Consider the following 23,968-nt stretch of genomic DNA (forward strand, 5'->3'; position numbering starts at 1 on the left):
GACTTGCCCGCCTCTGGGCTCCGCAGGATCATCTCTGAGCTCGGACCTGGGCTGAGGATGAGGGCTGGGGGCTGGGAATGTCAGTGGTTGGGAGGACTTAAGTTTCCAGCTAGTTTGACCTTGTTGGGAGGCTAAGGCGTTATTTATAAATTATATTTGAGTACAAAATTATACTCGGGATTCAAGGCCCTAATATAAAATACAGTTGAGTATGAAAATACAGGAATTAGCCGGGCGCGGTGGCTCACGCCTGTAATTCCAGCACTTTGGGAGGCCGAGGCGGGCCGATCACTTGAGGTCAGGAGTTCGGGACCAGCCTGGCCAGCATGGTGAACCTGTGTCTCTACTAAAAATATAAAAATTAGCCCGGCGTGGTGGTGGGCGCCTGTAATCCCAGCTACCCGGGAAGCTGAGGCAGGGGAACTGCTGGAACCCGGGAAGCAGAGGTTGCAGTGAGCTGAGGTCGCACCACTGCACTCCAGCCTGGGAGACAGAGCAAGACTCTGTCTCAAAAAAAAAAAAAAAAAAAAAAAAAACCCACAAAAAACAAAAAAACTGGAATTGCAGTGATGGAAAGTAAATTCCCTTATTACCAGTTTTTTTTTTGGGGGGGGGGGTTGTTTTTTTGTTTTTAAGCTAGGCCGGGCGGGCTAGCTCACGCCTGTGATCCCAGCATTTTGGGAGGCAGATGTGGGCGGATCACCTGAGGTCAGAGATTGGAGACGAGCCTGACCAACATGGTGAAACCCCTTCTCTACTAAAAATACGAAAATTAGCCGGGCATAGTCGTGGGCACCTGTAATCCCTGCTGCTTGGGAGGCTGAGGCAGGAGAATCACTTGAACCCGAGAGGTGGAGGTTGCAGTGAGCCAAGATTGCACCATTGCACTCCAGCCTGGGCAAAAAAGTGGGACTCCATCTCGAAAAAAAAAAAAAGTCATTTCCCAATCCCCCTCTCCCAAGGAAATCCATATGATGCGATTTCTGCAAGTGCACTGATGAAAACTGTAACACTGTCGGCTCGGATCTTGTAGGTTATATCTGTGGTTCTCTGGCATTTTGTTAAACAAGTGAAAGCATTCAAGGAAGCTGTTGTTTGCCCAGAGTAATTTTCTTTAATGCCCTAAGGCAAAGGGTCAGAAGGGTCTTGGTCTATTTGAGACAGCCACTCAACATAACAAACAGCTTTGGTTCAGCCTTTGTGTATTGATTTTCATTTTCAACACTATTTTCTTCCTTAAACAGGGTGTGGACCAGGCGCGGTGGCTCACGCCTGTAATCCCAGCACTGTGGGAGGCTGAGGTGGGCGGATCACCTGAGGTCTGGAGTTTGAGGTCAGCCTGGCCAACATGGCGAAAACTCGTCTCTACTAAAATTACAAAAATTAGCCCAGCGTGGTGGCGTGTGCCTGTAACCCCAGCTACTCGGGAGGCTGAGGCAGGAGAATCACTTGAACCCGGGAGTTGGAGGTTGCAATGAGCTGAGATTACACCACTGCACTCCAGCCTGGACGACAGAGGGAGACTCCATCTGAAAAAGAACAAAAACGAAAAAAAAACAGGGTATGGCGACACATGCCTCTACTCTCAGCTACTTGGGAAGCCAAGGCGGGAGGATCGCTTGAGGCCAGGAATTGGAGGCTGCAGTGAGCTATGATGGCACCGTTGCACTCCAGCCTGGGAGACAGAGGGACCTCATCTCTAAAACACACACACACACAAACTGTCCACACAGTGTAGTTTTCTTTTATAACTTTCAGCCTTGTTTGGATGTGCTGTTGGATTCTTTTTTTTTTTCTTTTTCTTTTCTTTTTTTTTTTTTTTGCTTGTTTCTTTTTTTGAGACAGAGTTTCACTCTTGTCACCTGGGCTGGAGTGAAATTGTGTGGCCTCAGCTCACTGCAACCTCTGGCTCCTGGGTTCAAGCAATTCTCCTGCCTTAGCCTTCCGAGTAGCTGGGATTACAGGCATGCGCCACCAAGCCCGGCTAATTTTGTATTTTATAGTAGGGACGGGGTTTCACCATGTTGGCCAGGCTGGTCTTGAACTTCTGACCTCAGATGATCCACCTGCCTTGGCCTCCCAAAGTGCTGGGATTACAGGTGTGAGCCACTGCACCCGGCCACGCTGTTGGATTATTACCTATGTTATTTAAGTGATTTGACTGGTGTTAGTGTTTAACAGGAATGCACACCTGAATAGACCTCCCAGGCTGTAGGAGATGTTATGCCGGGATCAGAGTGCCATGTAAATGGGCACTCATCAGAATCAGCACTGTAGATCTCGAGCTTCTGGACCATAAGTGAGTACAGAAGCAAGCCAGGGAGTTGGGATGACTTGTCCAAAGTGATGGGGAACATAACGAACTGGAAACAGATCCAGGAGCCGTAACTAGTTACAGCAGCCTAGAGGGGCTGGCAGTATCGCTTGGTCCAGCGGCTTTTGCAGCTTTAAGAAAATGAGGGCCGGGCGCGGTGGCTCACGCCTGTAATCCCAGCACTTTGGGAGGCCGAGACGGGCAGATCACAAGGTCAGGAGATCGAGACCATCCTGGTGAACCCGGTGAAACCCCGTCTCTACTAAAAATACAAAAAACTAGCCGGGCGAGGTGGCAGGCGCCTGTAGTCCCAGCTACTCTGGAGGCTGAGGCAGGAGAATGGCGTGAACCCGGGAGGCGGTGCTTGCAGTGAGCTGAGATCTGGCCACTGCACTCCAGCCTGGGCGACAGAGCGAGACTCCGTCTCAAAAAAAAAAAAAATGAGATCCAAAAGAACCCAGATTAAGGACAGACTTGGCTGGGTGCAGTGGCTCACGCCTGTAATCCCAACATGTTGGGAGGCCGAGGCAGGAGGACTGCTTGAGCCCAGAGTTCGAGTTCAACCTGGGCAACATAGTAATGTAACTGCCCAATGGGTTCTTCTTGCCTGCTGCCTTGACTGAGCCAATTTATCGAGATTGTGGAACTGCAACAGAGAAAGAGTTTAATTCACGCAGAGCCAGCTATACAGTAGACCAGGGTTTTATTATTACTCAAATCAATCTCCCCAAGAATTCGGGGATTGGAGTTTTTAGGGATAATTTGGTGGGTAGGGGGCCAGTAAGAGTGTTAATTGGTCAGGTTGGAAGTGAAATCACAGGGAGTCTAAACTGTTCTCTTGTGCTGAGCCGGTTCCTCGGCAGGGGCCACAAAACCAGATGAGCCAATTTATGAATCTGAGTAGTGCCAGCTGATGAATCCATCGAGTCCAGGGTCTGCAAAATATCTCAAGCACTGATCTTAGGTTTCACAACAGTGATGTCATCCCGAGAAGCAATTTGGGGAGGTTTGGAATCTTGCAGCCTCCAGCTGCATGACCCCTGAACCATAATGTGTAATCTTGTGGCTCATTTGTTAGTCCTACCAAGGCAGTGTAGTCCCCAGGCAGGAAGGGGGTTTCTTTTGGGAAAGGGTTGTTATCGTCTTTGTTTCAAAACTAAACTATAAGCTCCTCTCCAAGCTCCGCCTACACCCAGAACAGGTACAGTTTGGAGGTTAGAAGCAAGATGGAGTCAGTTAGGTCAGATCTCTTTCACCATCATAGTCTTCTCGGTTATAATTTTTGCAAAGGCAGTTTCAGTGAGCCTGTCTCTACTGAAAATTTTAAAAAAAAATTTTTTTTTTTTAAACCTGGTGTGGTGGCACACGGCTGTAGTCCCACCTACTGGGGAGACTGTGGCAGGAGGATCGCTTGAGCTTGGGAGTTTGAAACTGAAGTGAGCCGTGTTCAAACAACTGCAGTCCAGCCTGGGCGACTGAGCAAGACCCTGTCTCAAAAAAATAAATAATAAATAAAATAATTTTAAAAAAAGGAAGGACCCTGTTATAGATTAGAAAGAGCACTGGACTTGGGGCCAGGATGTTTGTGTAAATGTCCCTCTGTGACCTTTAGTGAATCAGCCTTTTATAAACTCCAGCCACAGCATGCACCGGTTCCTTTGAACCCCCTGTGCTCCATCAACCCGTGGGAACAATCCACCATGCAGGGCGCCTGGTACTCTCCTCGAGCCATTGGCCCCAGGCCTAATGCTTTGTCTTGTCTTCCTTGAGCCCCTTCCTCTCCTATCCTCACAAGGGCTGTTCCAAACTCTCATCACTCCCAAGCCTTCCACATTTCTCCACTCCATGCTTCCCCTGTGCAAGCATCAGCCTCAATTTGTTCTAAAAGAAACAATCGGAATTTTGCTCAGATTTTTAATACCTAATCTACGAAGTTGCCTTTTTTTTTTTTTTTTTTTTTTTTGAGATGGAGTCTCCCTCTGTCACCCAGGCTGGAGTGCAGTGGTGCCATCTCGGCTCACTGCAAGCTCCGCCTCCCGGGTCCACACCATTCTCTTGTCTCAGCCTCCCGAGTAGCTGGGACTACAGGTATGTGCCACCACCCCCGGCTAATTTTTTTGTGTATTTTTAGTAGAGATGGGGTTTCACGTGTTAGTCAGGCTGGTCTCGATCTTCTGACCTCGTGATCCACCCGCCTTGGCCTCCCAAAGTGCTGTGATTACAGGCGTGAGCCACCGCACCCGGCCAGGATTAAGTAATGTACATAGCTACTGTAATGTGGTCCTCTGACCAGCAGCATTAGCATCTCCTGGGAGTTTATTAGAAATGCAAATTCTCGAGTGTCTCCTGGACAAAGCTGCTGAATCAGAATTCTTTGGTGGGAAATAATCTGTGTCTTAGCAAGGAGCATAGATAATTTCTATGGGCCAGGTATGGTGGCTCTTGCCTATAATCCCAGCACTTTGGGAGGTGGGTGGATCTCTTGAGCCTAGGAGTTTGAGACCAGCCTGGGCAACATGGTGAAACCCTGTCTCTACAAAAAGTTACTCAGTTGAATGGAACTTCTTGGTTTCTACATTATATCAAAAATACCTCTAGAAAGTATGATCGGGTGGTAAAGTAAGCTAATTCAGATAATCAGTACCCATAATAGGTACTTCCTCCTCCTCCTGCTTTTAGAAACAAAACGGTTATATATCAATATATGGAAATAAATAATACAAACATATATAAATACTTATCAAGAATGGAATTTTTAAAGCCCCTAGATCTGTTTATGACTCATAATGCTCTTTATTATAATTATAATTTAATTAACTATTACATAAATGGTAAAGTGAATTGAATGCTTTGGAAAGAGTCAGTAACGGTCATTTAAAATTTTTCTTTCCAATTAGGCATGAGTGAGGCAAAAATACATATGCAGGAGGATCATACGCTTAGATTGCTTTGTAAGCTTTTTTACATTCTTGCTCCACTTTTCCACTTAAACCAAAATTGAAAATATTGGAGGATGGGTGTGATATATATAAAAGATGTGTCCTAGAACTGCTATCGGTGGGCCTATGTTCAAAGAAGGGGCTTTGATCCTACATCAAAAGACTGGTGAATGAGGTATATTTGTTTTGAGTCTTTTTTTTTTTTAAAGACAGAGTCTTGCTCTGCTGCCCAGGCTGCAGTACAGTGGCATGATGTCTGTTCACTGCAAGCTCCGCCTCCCGGGTTCACGCCATTCTCCTGCCTCAGCCTCCCAAGTAGCTGGTGTTTGGGTGAGGGAGAAGGGACAAGATGGAGGAAGGTGAACAAGATGGAGCAGTCCCTGTTGTTTCCGGGTTCTTCATCACAGATTTTCCCGCGCCCGGGAAGAACCAAATCAACTGAGCATGTGCAGAGTGACGTCAAGCCGGGGACACCGAAATTCAAGAAGCCACTCCTACACACACGCCCCAAACTCCTCCCCTTCCAGCTCCCAGGCATAAAAGTCCGCCGCTGGCAAGCGCCGGCGTGACTTCCTCAGCCCCCGCATTCGTGGACCGGGGAACCTCACTCGAGAGCGCTGGCGCGACTTCCCTGGCCCCCCACACCTGAGGACCAGAGAACCTCACCCAAGAGTGTGCACATATTTGCAATAAAAGACTGCCACTTTTGTACTTTGGCCTCACGTTTAATTATTTAGCTCTCCTAAATTAAATTAAACAAAACAGTTGGTGCCAAAACCCGACCCGGGAGGAGACCCTTCCTCAACATCCCCTAGGGGTCTGAGGAACCTCCTCCCCAGCGAACCGGCTCCCAACCCAACCAGCCACCAACACCGAACAAGTGTTCCAGCTTTCCACTCGTGCCTCTCTGAGAATTTCTTCTTCGGTGAGTACTCCCTTTGTTAACCATCTCCGTCCGTTTCCATGTCCTTGGCCTAGAGTCGTACGTACGCCCAAGGATGTAGCCACCCTGTGGCGCAGTGAGGTCTTCAACCCGGAGACGTCCGTCTTGAAGTTCCTCAATTCTCCGTTAGTGGCTCCAGGAGCCCCCGGTCTCTAGCAGCGGCAAAGGACGCTTTGCCACTGCGTGAGGTCGGTTTCCATTTCTGGTGGTTAAACAATGGGAACCTCACAATCCAAAATCCCTAGGAACACCCCCTTAGGGTGTCTCCTCCAAAACTTGGAAGCCTTACATTTAGCTCAAGATTTAAAACGAAAGCGGCTAATTTTCCTCTCCACTGTGGCATGGCCGCAGTATAAATTACACAACCAGTCTCAATGGCCACCAGACGGCACACTTGACTCTAACATTCTATTAGATCGCTCTAATTTCTGCCAAAGGCTTGGAAAGTGGTCAGAGATTATCTATGTCCAAGGCTTTTCGGACTTGCGCTCTCGCCCAGACCTGTGCGCCCAGTGTTCAATGGCCCAGGTCTTGTTAGCTAAAACCCAGCCCTCGGCCCCCACACCACAAGCAGAGGAAGATTCTACCTCCATCTCAGACGAGGCCTACGGTGGGGCACCTCCCTCCCGACCTACCAACCCCCTCCCTATGCTCCTACCGCCCCTCCCTCAGCCACTCCTCTTACCTCTCCCATTTCCGCCCACACTCGCTCCAAGACCGCGGTAGCGGCCCCCACTAGTCAGCCCTCTACCAGTCAGCCTGCCCCAACCCCCTCTACCAGTCAGCCTGCCCCAACCCCCTCTACCAGTCAGCCGGTCTCAACCTACCCGACTGGTGAGTCTGTTTCAACCTCCCCTGTTAGTTTGTTGGCCCCCCTCCGAGAAGTTGCTGGAGCTGAGGGCATGGTTAGAGTCCACGTCCCCTTTTCCCTGGCTGACCTTTCCAAAATTGTAGAACGACTCGGCGACTTCTCAGCCAATCCCACCCAATATTCCAAAGAGTTTCGATACCTAGGCCAGGCATATGACCTTACCTGGCATGACTTACATGTCATTCTTACTTCCACTCTTCACCCAGAGGAAAGAGAGCGCATTCTTGCAGCCACCAGGCAGCATGCAGACCAGTTACACTTAACTGACCTGGCCAGCCCAGTAGGTGAACAAGCTGGCCCATTTACAGATCCTGAGTGGGACTACCAACCTCAACAACCCGGGCATCGCAGAAGAGACCTAATGATACAATGCCTCTTAGCTGGCATGCAGGCAGCCTCTAACAAAATGGTAAATTTTAATAAGTTACAGGAGGTTATTCAATACTCAGAGGAAAATCCTGCCTCCTTTTTAAATCGCCTTACAGAGGCACTTGTCCAATTCACCCGACTGGATCCCACCTCTCCGGCAGGAGCTACTGTCCTTGCCACTTATTTTATTTCCCAGTTGGCCCCCGAAATCCGAAAAAATTAAGAAAGGCAGAGGACGGACCTCAAACCCCCATTCAGGACTTAGTCACGCTAGCTTTCAAAGTTTTTAACTCTAGAGAGGAAAGAGTTGAGGCTCTTCGAGAAGCCAGAGTAGAACAGAAGGCCGCCCTTCAGGCACGAGCTTTAGTGGCTGCCCTCCAACCCGCGTTGCCCACTTTGCCGGCAGGGAAAACCAAAGATAAGTCTCTTAAGGGCTCCTGCTATAAATGTGGAGACCCAGTACGCTGGGCAAACCAGTGTCCCCAGGCCAAGCCGGCCACTCTGTCTGGTCCATGCTTTAAGTGTGGCACAACTGGGCATTGGGCAAAAAGGTGTCCAAATCCTTGCCCGCCTACCACGCCGTGCCCAACCTGCCAACAGGAAGGACACTGGAAGTCTGATTGCCCCGCCAGCAGGGCAGGCATTGCTCCTCAACGTGGTGCCTCTCCTCAAAGGCCGGAAGGCTCCTTCCAGCTCCTACACCTGGATGACGACTGACGGTGCCCACAGTCGGAGACCCCGGTCACCCTCGCCGAGCCTAGGGTAACTCTACAGATAGCAGGTAAGCCAATTTCTTTTCTCATCAGTACGGAGGCTACCTATTCTGTTTTGTCAACCTATGGAGGTCCTAGCCAGCCATCCACTATCTCAGTAGTTGGGGTAGATGGTAAACCGTCTAACCCTCGCCAGACCCCAATGTTAAATTACTACCTGGACTATGCATGCTTTGCCCACTCTTTCCTATCATGCCCTCTTGTCCCACCCCCCTCTTGGGACGAGACATCTTAACCTAACTCAAAACATCTATTCCCCTCCCTTTCTCCAGGTGACCAGGTTCTACTCAAGGATCAACACCCTTCTCAAATTCTCCCGCTTTCTCACTATTCTCCATCTCAACTTAACTGAATTTCCCCTCATAGACCCTCTAGAAACCTTCCTTCCCGACCCTTCCCCCGACCAGTAGGTTTCCCGACTTTTTACTCTCATAGAGGACGTAGCTTGGCAGCGTGCCCTTTGTGATTTCAGCAATGTTGAACTTACCCTCTACACCTTTGTTACCACTGTTATGGTTCACTCTAATTATTCCTGCTAGCCTCACTAATCCTAAATTTGTATGGAGATTTTCTATAACTGAAACCTGGTCTACTGACAACCAGGCTTACTCACAAACCCAAGGTACTGCAGATTGCTCCCCCCAGGGCTGCCAAGCTGCCCTCCTCCTTAACTTTCACCTGAGTTCTGTCGGCAACTACGACCGCCCAGTCATATGTTTCTTGTACGACCAAACGGAATATAATTGTAAGAACTACTGGCAAGAAACCAACCTGGGGTGTCCATACAACTATTGCAACATGCATGAGATAGGTTTAATGTGTGCAAATGGCATTTGCACCCCCAATGATCGACCTTTTGTAAGAAATAGAACATTAGGAGGATATATTCTTAATATTAAGGATCCCTGGGACCCCCGGTGGGCTCAGGGAGTTAAAGGTGGACTATATGCAACATCTTGGTCCTCATATCCCACCGCAACCCTCCAAATAAAGAGAGTATACGTGCAACAAGTACCCCTCCCTAAGAGTAAACAAGTACATCTTCCTAAGAGTGTACAGGCCTTACAAAATTTAACCTCAGTTGTAAAATCTCATGAACAGAAAATACAGAAGCTGTTAAGCCCCCAAGCCCCCCTAACAATGAGGACCCATTCTCATGGCTAACACTTATTCACCAGGGACTTGACTTAACCCAGGCTGCTGGAGTAAGGAACCTCTCCCGCTGCTTCCTTCGCGCTGCACTCGGAAAAGCTCCCTTAGTGGCAGTCCCGCTACCAACCGCTTTCAATATCACCACCGACTCTACCAGCTCCTCTCAAGCAACATCCTCGCCTCAAGTGCCATTATACCGTAATCCACAGAGTCAAACCCTTCCTTTTTGCTACTCTACTCCAAACTCTTCGTGGTGTGATTGCGCACAAGCTCCCAGCAGGACCCAGACGGCCCATGTTGGCGGCTACTTCTGGTGTAACCAAACTCTATCTAAAACTCTTAACCATACCCCCATCACCCAGTCCCTTTGCGTTCCGGTATCTTTAGTGCCTAGCTTAATCCTATATAGCGAAGGAGAATTGTCTGAACTAGCTTCCCAGCTCAGCCCCAGCAATAACATCCAAAAGTGGGCCGTTTTTCTTCCCTTAGTTATCGGGGTTTCCATAGCATCGTCCCTAGTAGCCTCAGGACTTGGAACAGGGGCCCTCACCCACTCGATTCAATCCACACAGACCCTCTCCACTCAGCTCCAGGCAGCCATAGAGGCTTCAGCTGAAAGCTTAGCCTCTTTACAACGTCAAATCACCTCAGTGGCCCAGGTAGCAGCACAAAATAGACGGGCATTAGATCTTCTTACTGCTGAAAGAGGAGGAACATGCCTCTTCCTAGGGGAGGAGTGTTGCTGCTACGTAAATGAATCAGGCCTGGTTGACACCAACGTCCAAACATTAAACAAGATCAAAAAGGAGCTTCAACAATTTAACACCCCCTTAACCCCCGGACCACCGGTATGGCTGCTGCCTGTAGTACAGCAGATGCTTCCATTCCTAATTCCCATACTAATCCTCTGCCTGATGTTATGTCTTGCTCCCATTCTAATAAAATTTCTCCAAGCCAGGGTCCAAGAGATCACCCGAGTCACCTTCAACCAAATGCTCCTGCATCCCTACACCCAACTGCCAACCTCAGACCCTAACTACGCCCCTTAACAGCAGGAAGTAGCCAGACAGACCACGGCGCCCTAAATTCTTATGATCAATAAGAAGTTGGGGGCCGGGCGCGGTGGCTCAAGCCTGTAATCCCAGCACTTTGGGAGGCCGAGACGGGCGGATCACGAGGTCAGGAGATTGAGACCATCCTGGCTAACACCATGAAACCCCGTCTCTACTAAAAAAATACAAAAAACTAGCCGGGCGAGGTGGCAGGCGCCTGTAGTCCCAGCTACTCGGGAGGCTGAGGCAGGAGAATGGCGTGAACCCGGGAGGCGGAGCTTGCAGTGAGCTGAGATCCAGCCACTGTACTCCAGCCTGGGCGACAGAGCGAGACTCCGTCTCAAAAAAAAAAAAAAAAAAAAAAAAAAGAAGTTGGACTGTTTGGGTGAGGGAGAAGGGACAAGATGGAGGAAGGTGAGCAAGATGGAGCAGTCCCTGTTGTTTCCGGGTTCTTCATCACAGATTTTCCCACGCCCGGGAAAAGAACCAAATCAACTGACCATGCACAGAGTGACGTCAAGCCGGGGACACTGAAATTCAAGAAGCCACTCCTACACACACGCCCCAAACTCCTCCCCTTCCAGCTCCCAGGCATAAAAGTGTGACTTCCTCGGCCCCCGCATTCGTGGACCAGAGAACCTCACCCGAGAGCGCCGGCGCGACTTCCCTGGCCCCCCCACACCTGAGGACCAGAGAACCTCGCCCGAGAGTGTGCGCATATTTGCAATAAAAGTCTGCCACTTTCTTATGTACTTTGGCCTCATGTTTAATTATTTAGCTCTCCTAAATTAAATTAAACAAAACAGCTGGGACTACAGGTGCCTGCCACCATGCCCAGCTAGTTTTCTATATTTTTAGTAGAGACAAGTTTTCACCGTGAAATCCTGGTTTAGCCACGATGGTCTTCATTTCCTGACCTTGTGATCCGGCCACCTTGCCTTCCCAAAGTGCTGGGATTACAGGTGTGAACCACCGCGCCCAGCCTGTTTTGAGTTTTCAAAAGGTGTCTTTTAATGATTTTTGCCTCCCCTCCCCCTTTTTCAAGGACTCCAGTGCACAGGACTAGGTAAATTATGATCGTTGCTTCATGAGGCACTGTCATCATTGCTTCATGCAGAGCCTGCTTTTCTTTCTTTGTATTATATTTTGAACCTTCATTGATATGGTTATTATAGCTACACTACCTCCCAAACATAATGGCATAAAACATGCATTCATTATGCTCACAGATTCTGTGGGGTTAGCAATTTGGCTAGAACACAGTGGGGAAGGCCGGTCTGTGCTCTATGAAGTCTGGGGCCTCAGTTGGAAGGCTTAGAAGTCTGAGGCTGGAATCGTATGAAATTTGCTCACTCGTAGGTCTGGGAGTTTATGCTGGCTGTCCTCTGAGACCTTAGCTGAGGTTGTTAGCAGAAACACCTACATGTGGCTTTCCTTGTGGCCTGGGCTTTCTTACTACACGGTCACTGGGTTCCAGAGCAGGTGTCTCAAGAGAAAGTGAGCCAAGAGAAAGTTGTATTTTCTTTTTAATGACCTAGCCTTGTAGTAAGATGGGACAGTACTGTGTTCACCCCTGTTCCACATTGATTTTCCTGGGATATTTGTTTTTATCACAGCCACTCCTGAGAAACCCGTCTTAACAAAGATAGAATGTCATTGATAGGAATGGGGCAAAATACAATTGGCCCTCTGTATGCACTGGTTCTGCATCCACAGATTCAACCAACATCTGATTGAAAATATAAAAAAAGAAAAAATACAGTATTATAATACGGTACTACTTACATAATTAGGTATTATAAGTAATCTAGAGATGATTTAAAAGTATTTGGGAGGATGTGCATTACTTATATGCAGGTACTCTGCCTTTTTATATAAGGGGCTTGTGCATCCATCCTGGGGGTGGGGCAGAGCTGTTCCTGGAAATAATGCCCGTGTCCCATGGCCCCACCTCCCCCAACCCCTGCATGTATGGACTGCTGTAATGTTCCTGTGAACTGCTTAGTTCACATAATTACTGACAGACGTGGTTGTATTTTCCTGTGGTGACCCAGAGTGCCTTAGGGCACAGTTTGGGAACCAGGGTCCCAAGTGGAGAGCTTGTGTCTTCTCCGCTCATCTTTAGCTAAGGTAGATTCAAGGCTGGGATCTGGAATTGTCTGAAGGCCCTTTTCCAGTGGTTGACACTGGCTGTTGGCTGAGGCTTTATTTCGGGCTCTTGGCCAATACACTTACCCATGGCCTTTCTATGTGACCTGGGCTTCTTGCCTGGTAGCTGGGTTCCACAGACAAATGTCTTGAGGGATCAAACTGAAAGCTGTATGACATTATTTGATCTAGCCTCAGAAGTCACAGTGTGTTACTTCTATCTTGTTCCATTCATCAAGGCAGTCACAAAGTTTCCCCTGGTTTTCAGGGAGGGAAGATAGATTCTCTCTCGATGGATATGTGGCAATGTTTTGGAAGAGCATATGGGACCAGAAGTAATGCTGTCACTATTTTCTGAAAGTATAATCTGCTTTGATTATACATCTGGTACTTGATAACTGTAGAATGTCAGCTATATTGTAGGCAACATTTTCATGACAAAATTGACCCCTAATTGATTGATTGCATTTGGCCTAGGAGAACTATGGGTACCTGATGGGGATACCATATTTAGGACTTAAATGCAGTGATTCTTCTTCTTCTTTGTTTTTTGAGTTGAAGTCTCACTCTGTCGCCCAGGCTGGAGTGCAGTGGTGCCATCTCGGCTCACTGCAAGTTCTGCCTCCCAGGTTCATGTGATTCTCCTGCCTCAGCCTCCCAGGTAGCTGGGACCACAGGCATGTGCCACCGCGCCTGGCTAATTTTTTTGTATTTGTTTTTTTTTTTTTTAGTAGAGATGGTGTTTCACCATGTTAGTCAGGATGGTCTCAAACTCTTGACCTTAAGTGATCCACCTGCCTTGGCCTCCCGAAGTGCTGGGATTATAGGTGTGAGCCACTGTGCCCAGCTAAAAGCTTTTTCTTATGAAAAATTTGAAACATATGCAAAGAACATAAAATGATATAATCCCTTTCTACCATTGCCCAACTTCAGCAGTGATCAACATTTTGCCATTCTTGTATCATCTATGCCTTCACCCAGTTTCTGTCTCCTACTTGATAATGATTTATGGTTCTTTTTTTTTTCAGGTAAAATGTACATATATTAAAGTGTACAAATCTCAGCTGTAGGATTTTGACAACCGGATAAGCCACACACTTACCAAGACACTATGTTTTTCATTTTCACCTTCCCAGTCAATAGCCATCTGTCCTGAGGCAGTTGCTGTTTTGATCTTTTTGTTTTTTTCACCTCAGATTAATGTTGCCTGTTCTGGAACTTGATATAAAAGGAATCATACAGAATTTTATTTATTTATTTATTTATTTTTATTTTTTTATTTTTATTTATTTATTTTTCTTTGAGACGGAGTCTCGCTCTGTCGCCCAGGCTGGAGTGCAGTGGCCAGATCTCAGCTCACTGCAAGCTCTGACTCCTGGGTTTACGCCATTCTCCTGCCTCAGCCTCCCGAGTAGCTGGGACTACAGGCGCCTGCCACCTCGCCCAGCTAGTTTTTTGTATTTTTTAGTAGAAACGGGGTTTCACCGTATTAGCCAGGATGGTCTCGATCTCCTGACCTTGTGATCCGCCCGTCTCGGCCTCCCAAAGTGCTGGGATTACAGGCTTGAGCCACCGTGCCTGGCCTATTTTTTTTTTTTTTTTTTTAAGAGAGAGTCTAGCTCTGTCGCCCAGACTGGAGTGCAGTGGTACAATGTCGGCTTGCTGCAACCTCCATCTCCTAGGTTCAAGCAATTCTCACGTCTCCGGAGTAGCTGGGATTACACGCATGTGCCACCACGCCCGGCTAATGTTTGTATTTTATTTTATTTTATTTTATTTTATTTTATTTTATTTTATTTTATTTTTGAGACGGAGTCATGCTCTGTCGCCCAGGCTGGAGTGCAGTGGCCGGATCTCAGCTCACTGCAAGCTCCGCCTCCCGGGTTCACGCCATTCTCCTGCCTCAGCCTCCCAAGTAGCTGGGACTACAGGCGCCCGCCACTTCGCCCGGCTAGTTTTTTGTATTTTTTAGTAGAGACGGGGTTTCACCGTGTTAGCCAGGATGGTCTCAATCTCCTGACCTCGTGATCCGCCCGTCTCGGCCTCCCAAAGTGCTGGGATTACAGGCTTGAGCCACCGCGCCCGGCCTAATGTTTGTATTTTATATTCTTTGTTTCCAGCTTCTTTCACTTGATCTAATGTTTATGAAAGTCATTCATGTTGGCATGAGCTGAGCACTCTTCCATTGTCTGGATATATCACAATTTGTTCTTCTATTCTAGTGATAGACCTTTAGGTTACTTCCAGTAAAGCTTCTGTGAACTGGTTAACCTGCCTTTATATTTGCTTGCAATATATATTGCTTTTAAAATACAATAGCATTTCATTAAAAATTCCACTAATTTATAATTTTTGAGGCTGATCTGTCCCTCACCCCTCCACCTTAATATATTGTTCTGAGTAAGTGTTGTACTTCAGCAAATATCCATTAATTTTAACATTTAACCTTTCAGAGTTTATTTCAAAGTTTATATAAAATGGGTACCTAATAGTTGAGAATTCTTGCTTTTGCCAGAAATTGAATTGAATACTTTTTTGAACACCAAAGTTTTCCCCCCAAAATCACTTTACCTGTCACTAAACTAATGAACTAATGGCATAATAAGCAATCTCTCTCCTTCTTTCCCTCCCTCCCTCCCTCCCTCCCTCCCTCCCTCCCTCCCTCCCTCCCTCCCTTCCTTCCTTCCTTCCTTCCTTCCTTCCTTCCTTCCTCTCTTTCTCTCTCTGTCTTTCTTTTTTTTGAGATGGAGTCTCGCTCTGTCTCCCAGGCTATAGTGCAGTGGCATGATCTTGGTTAACTGCAACTTCCACCTCCTGGGTTCAGGCAATTCTCTTGCCTCAGCCTCCCAAGTGAGTAGCTGTCACTACAGGTGCATATTACCACACCCAGCTAATTTTTGTATTTTTAGTAGAAATGAGGTTTCACCATGTTGGCCAGGCTGGTCTCGAACTCCTGACCTCAAGTGATCCACCTGCCTCGGCTGCCCAAAGTGCTGGGATTACAGGTGTGAGCCACCGCACCTGGCCAATCTCTCTTTTTTATTTCTCATTTGTTTTCCATTTTCTTTTTCAGAACTGAGCCCCTGAGTCCTGAGTTGGTGGCAGCTGCATCTGCTGTGGCAGATTCTCTCCCTTTTGACAAGGAAACCACCAAGTCAGAGCTGCTGAGGCAGCTCCAGCAGCATGAGGAAGCGTCAAGGGCACAGAGAGATGCAGAGCGACCTAAAATTAGGTGAGTGAATCTAAACCTTTAGGTCAGTAATGTTTGTATCTCAAAATGGCCATTTTCATGTGGCTAGTGGGTAATGCACGTAGTATATACCACATACATGGAATTTGTATATAAAATGTATGGCATAATTTTAGCAATTCAATTTTTTAAAAAAACTTAAGACATAAGTATGACTATCGTTTTTAAGAAACCAACTGAATGAAGTTTCCTTTTAGGCAGTTACAGTTTCTCGTCCATGAAAATAGAAATGGTAAATTCAGTAATGTTATTACAAATAAATAACAGAATAAGGTAGCTTCTCTGAGAAAAGTATTTTTTTTTTCAGTTAAATAGCTTGTTTTATGCACAGTATGGTAATCTTCAGGTCTGTTTCCTTCTCTTTTTCCTCCTATTCTTATATTTCAGCTGATATCTTTCCACGTATTCTCTTCGTCTCTCATTATTTTATGCGATGTTATACTACTTGCTGCCTACTTTATAGTACATGGTAACACAGCTTTATTTTGTAGAGTGATCTGAACCAGGTGTTCTCAATGAGCATGTGTGTACCAGGTTTATTTCAAGAAGTGAAAAGAAATGGCCATATGCGCTGGCTCATGCCCATGATCCCAGCACTTTGGGAGGCTGAGGCGAGAGGATCACTTGAGTCTAGGAATTTGAGATCATCCTGGGCAACAAAGCAAGACCCCATCTCTACAAAACATAAAAAAATTAGCTGGGCACGGTGGCTTGTGCCTGTAGTTCTAACTACTTTGGAGGCTGAAGCAGGAGGATCACTTAAGTCCAGGGTTTGAAGCTGCACTGAGCTGTGATCTCACCACTGCACTCCAGCCTGGGCGATAGAGTGAGACCCTATCTCTAAAATAAATAGTAATTTTTTTAAAAAGGAAGACATAGACATCTGGACTGTCAGTTCAGTGACTCATTTTGTTTGTGTTTGAATAAATACAAAGCAGCAAATAGATATGGCTAACTCTTGGTTTTAATTTAGTTATCGAATGTAGATGATAGGTATACAGATACTGATTTTACTTTCCTATCATTTTCTCTGAATAACTTTTCATGAGACACTTATGATTTCAATGAATATTTCTGAAAAACATCTTTAAATTAAAAGATGAAAGTAAACATGAATTGTAATGTTCTGTGTTATGTGAATGTTAATAGGTGACATTTTTTATTTAAACATTTTTTATGCTGTATAATTAGTACATAAAAATGAAATAAGCATTAAATGATATCAGTCTTCTGTTGAAGAAAGTTTTTACTGTTCTGTAGCTAAGATTTCTTTTTTTTTTTTTTTTTTTTGAGACAGAGTCTTGCTCTGTCACCCAGGCTGGAGTGCAGTGGCCGGATCTCAGCCCACTGCAAGCTCCGCCTCCCGGGTTTACGCCATTCTCCTGCCTCAGCCTCCCGAGTAGCTGGGACCACAGGCGCCCGCCACCTCGCCCGGCTATTTTTTTGTATTTTTTAGTAGAGACAGGGTTTCACCGTGTTAGCCGGGATCGTCTCTCGATCTCCTGACCTCGTGATCCGCCCATCTCGGCCTCCCAAAGTGCTGGGATTACAGGCTTGAGCCACCGCGCCCGGCCTGTAGCTAAGATTTCTAATACACTTTTTATTATTTCAGTTTCAGTAACATCATGTCAGATATGAATGTTGCCAGATCTGCTACAGATAGAGTTCGGTAGAGTTCGTTCAAGACCAGAGCATCAGATTCAGTTTGAGGAAGGCTATGACAATTATCCTGGTCAGGAGAAGACTGCTGATCTTACAAAAAGGTATCAGGCTTTGTAATCTGCTGGGTTTTGTTTGTGTCGTTTGTTTTTACCTTAACTGTAAACTTTTACCTTATTGCGTGTATTATTGCTGTTGGATATCTGAGCATTATGAATGTATTTACATCTGTGCTCTTACTCTCTGTATACCACTTCCTAGAGAGGGAACCGTGTGCTGGATTTAGTCAGTCCTGCAGTTTTCCATACCTTAAATCAAAATGGGCTATGCTTCACATCTACCCACGATGAACAGGGGTCCTTTGATTTAGAATAAGAGGAACTGACTCAATTCTGAACAAAGAAGTGTTTTGTGAGAAACATTATTTTTCATTTGAATATCAGTGTCTAATACTGTGTATTCATATCCCCTTTATATCTCAATACATGCTTATCTTTTGGTGTACCTTAGAGAAATGACCCACCATCAATGAAAAGAAGGAAAGGCAAGAGGGAAAAAAGTTTATGTGATACCTTAAAGTGGTAGATTACTTGTGGCCATTTGAATTTACTGATTTGAAGTTCTTAAAGATGCTGAGCCATGCCTTACAAAGTTATTTTAGAATCTAAAGTTGTTCTGTATTTGTATGAAGTTACTGTTCTTTCTCACCTTTAAACCCTGAAAGTGATAGCTGGGAAGGAGGAAGCAGGTATTGGGCATGGTCTGACAAAAATTAACTTGTCTTTACAGCAGATATGCTCTCAGCTGCAGTGTTTTCACTGCATTATGTATTCTGTGGATTCGTTTTAAGTGAAATCAGAAACTTGAGTTAACTCCTTCCAGGTGTTACATTACTGATTTATACAAGAAAGTTGGAAAAGGTGGTCAGCAGTTAACACCGGAAGTTCAAGAGGTTATGGTGACTGTGGAAGATTATTTGAATTGCTAATTTAAAGTGATTTAGCATCTGTTACATATTATTGAATAAAGGAGAGGTCTTCCTGGAGTTTTACTTAAGAATATTTAACTGAATCAGTTAATCCTCGAGAATATTTAACGGAATCATTCATCTTGGACATGATTCTGTGCAACTGCATTAGGATGGTGCATTATAATTTGATTTTTAATATTAGATTTGATATTTAATATTGTTAAAATTAGAAGCTAAAGTAGGAAAGGGATTTCTGTGCCTTCAATGTGTTAAAAAGCCAGCTAGAGGGGAGTAAGGGGAAAAATGATGAGACGTCAAGTTGTTTGCCCTGCTATGACTGGGGCAGGATCTGGGGTGACACCCCCAGGCAACCCAGGCCTGGGCTGATTCCTTCTGTTGGAGGTTGACAGTTCACACTGGCCTGCCTCAGAATGTTGGCACTGCCACTGACTATTCTGTGACTGGGCACCTTTTATAACTTCCATCAACGTGTTTCCCCAGCTATAAAATGCTGAAACTGAAACCGAGCTTAAATGGTTTTCTTGAGGAATAGATCTGGTACATAGTAGGTGCTCAGCAAATGTCCATTCCCTTTCTTTATAGTACATTACTCTTTTGAGATTCAATACTTTACCACGGCATTCGCCCTCTGCTGTGACTTGCTTTAATCCACCATCCTATTTGCCAGACGTGCGGTTGAGGGAGAAGAAGGCCAGGCAGTGAAGAGAGTTGTGGAGCATAAAAGTCTTTGTTTGTAAATAACTTGGGAACCAGCTAGAAGAAAGATTATATGATTTGAGATCACATTATTTAACATTCATATGGTATTTGCATTTTTTCCAGTTATTTCTGTTTACTAGAGAGAAGTAATTTTATTAAAAAAACAAGAATTCAAATTTTTTGTTTGTTTCTTTTAGATGGAGTCTTGCTCTGTTGCCCAGGTTGGAGTGCGGTGGCATGATCTCACTGCAAATTCCACCTCCTGGGGTCAAGCAATTCTCCTGCCTCAGCCTCCTAAGTAGCTGGGACTCAGCCTCCCAAGTGGCTGGGATTACAGGCATGCGCCACCATGCCCAGTTAATTTTTTGTGTGTTTTTAGTAGAGACAGGGTTTCACCATGCTGGCCAGGCTGGTCTTGAACTCCTGATCTCATGATCCACCCGCTTTGGCCTCCCAAAGTGCTGGAATTACAGCATGAGCCACCACGCCCGGCCTCAAAATTATTTTTAAAACTAACCCCCCACTTCATTTTATTTTTTATTTTTATTTTTTGAGACGGTGTCTCTCTCTTACTGCCCAGCCTGGAGTGAAGCGGCACAATCTCAGCTCGCTGCAACCTCTGCCTCCTGGGTTCAAGGGATTCTCTTGCCTCAGCCTCCTGAGCAGCTGGAATTACAGGCATCCGCCGTCACATCCGGCTAATTGTTTTGGATTTTTAGTAGAGACGGCGTTTTACCATGTTGGCCAGGCTGGTCTCGAACTCCTGACCTCAGGTGATCCACCCACCTTGGCCTCACAAAGTGCTGGGATTACAGGCGTGAGCCACCTTGCCTGGCCAACCCTCCAGTTCATAAACTGGATTTTAACCTGCCAGTAAATTTATTCAAGTAAATATATGAATTGATGCATAAAGCAGTAGGTTATCAAATGTGCAAGAAAATGTCACCTATTAACTCTCTGATATTAACTTCAATAGCTAATTAAAAATAGTCATGTAAAGAAAGTTAATAATTATTTTTAAATTACAGAATGATTGCTTTATGAAAGAGAATGTTGTGATTTACCTATGCAATTTTTTATAATTATGATTTATAATTAAACATTGCAGTGTTTTCTGCCCTTAAAGACAAACGTTGACTTTAACAGCTTCTAATTTAGGATAGTTTTATAGTTTTTCACAATATGGAGTTTTTAAAACCTTAATATAAATGGGAAAAAATAAAAATTATGGCAAATTAAGCTAATCTTTTCAATTAGGTATTTTGGAAATTAAATTGCTTTAACCGATTTGTTGTAGTATGAAGCAAAACTTCAAGTGCACATTTCTGTTTTTAGTTTATCAGTCCTAAAAATGTGGCAATTTAGCTAAGATTTTTGATGTGGGTCAGTGGAATTATTTTTAATTTCTACATGGAATATTTCACTTAAGATATCTTCTCATAATTTTTGTTGACAGTTTAAAATATATTCATTAAAATGTTTTGTTTTTTTTTAGACTTAGGGAAAATATATTCACGGGGAAAAGAGTTAATATTTTTGACCTGACGGCAGTTACTAAAGACACATCTGAAACCGGTTTGTTAAGAATAACACTATCGGAGGTGTTGGGTTCGGGATGCGGGCAGCTGCGTTCTCCCTGTTCCCTTGGGCAGGTTCAGGGTGGGGTTCAAAGCCTCAGGAACGCGTTTTGGCCTGATTTGAGGAGCGGGCGGCGAGGGACCTGCGGCTTACGTCCCCACCCCCTTCCCCGGCTCGCCGGAGACCGATAAGCCCGCCTCCTCCCCCGGCCGGCCCTGGGGCCGTGTCCCCGGGGCAACTGCAGCCGAGGCCTGGGCTTCTGCCTGCAGGTGTCTGCGGCGAGGCCCCTCGGGGACAGCCCGATTTGGCCTCATGGTGGGTCTCGGGGCCAAGCGGCCTGCGTTCTCTGGTGCTGGTGGTGCTGCTGGTAGTGATCGTCGTCCCTCGCCTTCAACTACTGGAACGTCTCTTCTGCCACGTCCTGCTTCAGGAGGAGGAGGCCGAGCTGCAGGGCCAGGTCCCGCGCACCGAAGTGGCCCGCGGGCGGCTGGAAAAGCGCAGTTGGGACCTCTTGCTGTTGGTGGACACGCACAAGAAACAGATCACCAGAAGGAGGCCGACTGCGGCCGCCTCAGCAGCCGGCCGCAGGTCAGAGAGGGCCTGGGGAAGAGATGCGAGGATGACAAGGTTAAACTATAGAACAACATATCATATCAGATGGCAGACATACCTCATTTAAAGGAGCACCTTGCTGAGCTTCCTCAGGAGTTTCTTCCACAAGAAGACCAACTTCAGGACTATAGGAAGAACAATACTTACCTTGTGAAGAGGTTAGAATATGAAAGTTTTCAGTGTGAACAGCAGATCAAGGAAATGAGAGCACAGCATGAAGAAAACATTAAAAAGTTAGCAGACCAGTTTTTACAGGAACAAAAGCAAGAGGCCCACAAGATTCAATCAAATGACAGAAAAGAATTGGGTATAAACAATCAAGTAGTACCTAAAAATATTCCAAAAGTAGCTGAGAATGTTGCAGATAAGAATGAAGAACCCTCAAGCAATCATATTCTACATGGGAAAGAACAAATCAAAAGAGGTGGTGATGCAGGGATGCCTGGAATAGAAGAGAATGACCTAGCAAAAGCTGATGATCTTCCCTCTGCTTTAAGAAAGCCTCCTATTTCAGTTTCTCAACATGGAAGTCATCAAGCCATCTCCCAGCTTCCAACTGGACAACCTCTCTCCCCAAATATGCCTCCAGATTCACACGTAAACCACAGTGGAAACCCTGGTACTTCAAAACAGAAGCCTCCCAGTCCTCTTCAGCATTGAATTCCAGGCTCAAACTCGGACAGTGAACCCAGAATTCAAACAGATACACTAAAGCGAGCTAGCAAGGATAGAGTCAGTGATTTCCATAAATTGAAGCAAAGCCGATTCTTTGATGAGAATGAATCCCCTGTTGATCTGCAGCATGGCCCTAAACTGGCGGATTATGATGGGGATGATGGTAACGTAGGTGAGTATGAGGCAGACGAGCAGGCTGAGCTGGCTTACAATGAGGAAGAAGTTGGTGATGGTGGATCGGAAGACATCCAAGATGATGAAGAACGAGAGCTTCAAATAGATCCTGCAGACTATGGAAAGCAACATTTCAATGATGTCCTTTAAGTCCTAAAGGAACATTTCAGAAAACCTAAAGTGCTGTAAAATGAACTCATTCTGCTTTGTCCTTTCTGACTTTTGTTGTAAAGATGAGTTGTATCCGTTGTAAAGACACATTGAGATAGAATTAAGGAAAAACTTTAATGAAGGAATGTACCCATGTACATATGTGAACTTTTTCATATTGTATTATCAAGGCATAGACTTTTTTGGTTATGATACAGTTAAGCAAAAAACAGCTAATCTTTGCATCTAAAGCAAACTAACGTATATTTCACATTTTATTGAGCTCATTTCCACAAATAGATAAAGAAAAAATGGTAGTACAGGTTATATGTTGCACAGAATAACTATATTAAGAACAGAACAGATATTCAGCAGAAAACTTTTTAACATTAATTTTTTTTTTTTTTTTTTTTTGGAGATGGAGTTTTAGTCTTGTTGCCCAGGCTGGAGTGCAATGGCACAATCTCGGCTCACTGCAACCTCCGCCTCCTGGGTTCAGGTGATTCTCCTGCCCCAGCCTCCCAAGTAGCTGGGATTACAGGCACCTGCCACCACGCCCAGGTAATTTTTGTTTTTTTTTTTTTTTTTTTTTTTTTTTGATGATTCTCGCTCTGTTCCCCAGGCTGGAGTATAGTGGCGCCATCTGGGCTCACTGCAAGCTCCGCCTCCCGGGTTCAATCAGTTCTCTGCCTCAGCCTCTCGAGTGGCTGGGATTACAGGCACCTGCCACCACGCCAGGCTAGGTTTTTTTTTATTTTTAGTAGAGACAGGGTTTCAGCATCTTGGCCAGGCTCGTCTTGAACTCCTGACCCCGTGATCCACCCGCTCAGCCTCCCAAAGTGCTGGGATTACAGGCGTGAGCCACCACACCCGGCCTAATGTTTGTATTTTTAATAGAGAGCTAATAGTATGTTTAATAGAGATGGGGTTTCACCATGTTGGCCAGGCTGGTCTTGAACTCCTGACCACAGGTGATCCTCCTGCCTTGGCCTCCCAAAGTGCTGGGACTACAGGTGTGAGCCACTGCACCCAGTCTACACACTAATTCTTGTTAGCCCAACGCTGTGCTGTTCTATCTACCCCTCATTTCATGCTCAAGGAGTCATACCTAGAATAGTTACCCACAAGAGGGAAACTGGAAGCCAAACACTGGACAGTTTGTGTACAAAGTCACCTCCTACTCCTTTTTACATGAGTGCTGATGCGTTTTGCAGATGAGCTTTCAGCTGAGGCCTGATGGAAGTTGGGATAATCTGCAAAGACATAACAATATTTATAAGTTATATCTTAGGGTTTTTTTGTTTTGTTTTTTTTTTTTTTTGAGACGGAGTCTAGCTCTGTCGCCCAGGCTGGAGTGCAGTGGGGCGATCTCGGCTCACTGCAAGCTCCGCCTCCTGGGTTTACGCCATTCTCCTGCCTCAGCCTCCTGAGTAGCTGGGACTACAGGCGCCCGCCACCGCGCCCGGCTAATTTTTTGTATTTTTAGTAGAGACGGGGTTTCACCGTGGTCTCGATCTCCTGACCTTGTGATCCGCCCGCCTCGGCCTCCCAAAGTGCTGGGATTACAGGCATGAGCCACCGCGCCCGGCCTCTTAGGGTTTTTTGTTCGTTTGTTTTTG

At 45.8% G+C, this 23,968-nt stretch overlaps 1 protein-coding gene across 1 annotated transcript in view; it reads left to right on the top strand.

Annotated features, from left to right (window-relative positions):
• TPTE2 (transmembrane phosphoinositide 3-phosphatase and tensin homolog 2) overlaps positions 1-23,968 on the top strand; it is a 151,019-nt gene that overhangs the window by 11,756 nt on the left and 115,295 nt on the right. The window contains 5 exon segments of the mRNA XM_065532949.2: positions 1,245-1,561; positions 5,463-6,178; positions 8,037-8,217; positions 15,635-15,793; positions 17,424-17,574. The gene's annotated coding sequence lies outside the window, so the exon portion shown is untranslated.

Source organism: Macaca fascicularis, chromosome 17 (genome assembly GCF_037993035.2).
Source record: "Macaca fascicularis isolate 582-1 chromosome 17, T2T-MFA8v1.1".
Taxonomy (NCBI): Eukaryota; Metazoa; Chordata; class Mammalia; order Primates; family Cercopithecidae; genus Macaca; species Macaca fascicularis.